Source organism: Helianthus annuus, chromosome 6, assembly GCF_002127325.2.
Source record: "Helianthus annuus cultivar XRQ/B chromosome 6, HanXRQr2.0-SUNRISE, whole genome shotgun sequence".
Taxonomy (NCBI): Eukaryota; Viridiplantae; Streptophyta; class Magnoliopsida; order Asterales; family Asteraceae; genus Helianthus; species Helianthus annuus.
In genome coordinates this window covers 72,987,256-72,990,090 of record NC_035438.2, presented here as the reverse complement: position 1 = coordinate 72,990,090, position 2,835 = coordinate 72,987,256, and positions in this window count along the sequence as shown.

Below are 2,835 nucleotides of genomic sequence, written 5' to 3'. Positions count from 1 at the left end.
CTCCTAAAAGTGAAACACTTTGGAGTGAGGAAGACAAGGAAAAGGTGGCTGGGGATGAAAGGGCAAAATCACTCTTAATAATGGCCATCCCCAATGACATATTTTCATTAGTTGATGCATGTGCATCAGCCAAGGAAATATGGGATCAGCTGGAAAATCTTTGTGAAGGAGGAGAAAGGATGAGATGAAACAAGAGAACAAACAATGTCTCATCTTATGAAAGGTTTAAAAGTTTGCCAAATGAAAGATTAAATGATACATATCAAAGGTTTACAAAACTTTTAAACGAGCTAAAGAAATTCGGTATAACCAAGTCAAATGATGAAAGAAACATAAAATTTCTTGATGCTTTACCTAGAGAATGGAGAAGTCTAACCATGACTTTGTCCTCAACCTTAGAACTAGGAAACATGAGTCTTCATGACTTATACAACATCTTGATCCCAGAGAGGAAGAAATATTTGAAGAAACCATTCAAAGAGGGGGATCTTTAGCTCTTATCTCGAACCCACAAAGACCAACCACTTCCAATGATCCACAACCTTCAAACAGCCAAAGTTTTGAAATTTCTGACACATCATCAGATTTTTCAGCCTTTGCTGAAGCTATAGCACTGCTAACCAAAACATTTGAGCAGAGGTTGAGGGCAGGAGGCCAGAGATACCAGAGGAGTGATAGAGGGAAGATGGATGGAAGATCTAAAGAAGAAGTTAGATCTAAGGATAAAGGGAAATCTGAGGTGGTCTGCTACAAGTGCAAGCAAAGAGGTCATTATGCATCAGAATGCAAGACCAAGAAGCTGAAAGATGTTGCTTACTATGAAAAGAAGCTTGAGGAAGCTAAGAAGCAGCAACAACAAGTCAGCTTAATTGCTGGGACAGATACATAGCTATCTGATGACTCTTCTGATGAAGAAGAAGAAGAAGAAATGCCCAACTTGTATCTCATGGCACCTTCTGGTGACATACCAGAAACTTCAGGACAACAGGTAAGTTTAGACAATCTTGATCTTGAACACAAGCTAAATGAGCTCATGTCAGATTTTTTAAACCTTCAAGTTAAACATCAATCAGATGGTAAAAAATCTGATGAGTTTCAAAGGACCTTGAACAAAAAAGTATTCTTGAAAATCAATTACTGATAGAATAAAGTTTAGATCAAAGAGCTAAAATAGAGTTCTATGAAAATGAAAGAAAAGATCTTTACAAGAAAATCAATGATAAAGAAATTAATGTAAGAGGTTTTCAATAAGCAAAAGAATTTATAAACTTCATTGAGTCCACACCAAAGAACAAAGGAGAGGGTTTGGGATATGTATGAACAAACAACAGCAAACCCACTGTCTTTGTAAAAGCAACTCAACAGATTTCTGATAAATTTTCATCAGAATCTGATTCTGAAACTTGCAAGTCAACCTGTTCTGAATACTCTTTTAATAAACCCAACTTTGAACCAAAAAGAAGTGAATGCAAACAAGAGTATGTAAAAACTACAGAAGCAATTCACTCATTTTTTCAAGATTATCCCATCATTCCATCACAAGAAGGAACATCAGAAAATTATGATGAATCTTGTATGTGTGTTGACATACTGAAGCTTGTTCAACACCATCTCCAAAAGAAAAATGCAAAATCTGTTAATGGCTCAGCATATAACAGAATTTCTGATGAAAAGTCAACAAGGAAAAATAATTTGTTAAAAATTCTGTCAGAAAGAGTACCCAAGCATACCTGGGTACCAAAAACCCTCTAACCATTCCATTTCAGGGCCATCATGTGCAGCAGATCTGGTACTGCGACTCAGGAAGCTCCAAGCACATGACTGGGGACAGGAGCTTACTCAGCAACTTTGTTTCAAAGCTGACAAATCATTAGAAATTCTAGTGAATCATCAGAAAAATATGATTGAAATTATCATAGATCATTAAAACAAAATACTGCATGTTATCATCCTTGTTCATATCTCTTGACAGCATATTCATAATCTGCACATAAATTTAAAAAAAATATATATATAAAAACATTTTTTTAATGTTTTCCTTCTTAGTGCTGGTAATGTCACTTAACAGAAAATTTCTGGGAACTCGTTAAATATGAGACTTTCTCTCTCTTTCATTAATTACACCCCATGATACATTACCAGAAATTGGCCGCCTAGAGCATTTAATGCAAACGAAGTGGAGAAGAAACTTATCTCTGTTATACTTTCTGTCCTCTGATAATCATTAAATAACAGAGATTGCGGTGAAGAAAATCTATAAGTTGGTAGCTTCCATTTATGGCAAATATTAAGATTGCTATAAATAATCACCACTTTGAGTTAAAATCTGTCATCTTCACACTTCTTCTTCATCTCACACTCTTTCACATACACAAAATGAATACCATCAAAGACGAATGCTTCCCACTTGTTTTTTATCCATATCATAATCTTAGATCGAGGACCAATCTGGAAGGTCCTCAATGGGAAGGATGTCAAGTTGTGCTCAAAATGCTCATGAGTAGTAACTTGAACTGTCACACCCCCAAAATCCCACCTGCGGAGTACTACCGCTTGGAGGCGTGACTGACCAGGATCCAGCCACCAATCATACTGAACAAGCATATAAATAGTTATAAAAGTTTAACCATTCACGATTGGTGTTCCAAAACAAATAAGTTTAAGTTGCAAGCGGAAGCATAAGTTTAAAGTTATAACATAAGTTCCAAAAGTTTCAAGTTTAACATAGTCTTGTAGCAATCCCTGTCCCACAACGATCTTCCTCCATGCAAGCTCCCACTGAGTACCTATGGTCCTGCAAAGCATGTAGTAACGAGTCAACAACTAGTTGAGTGA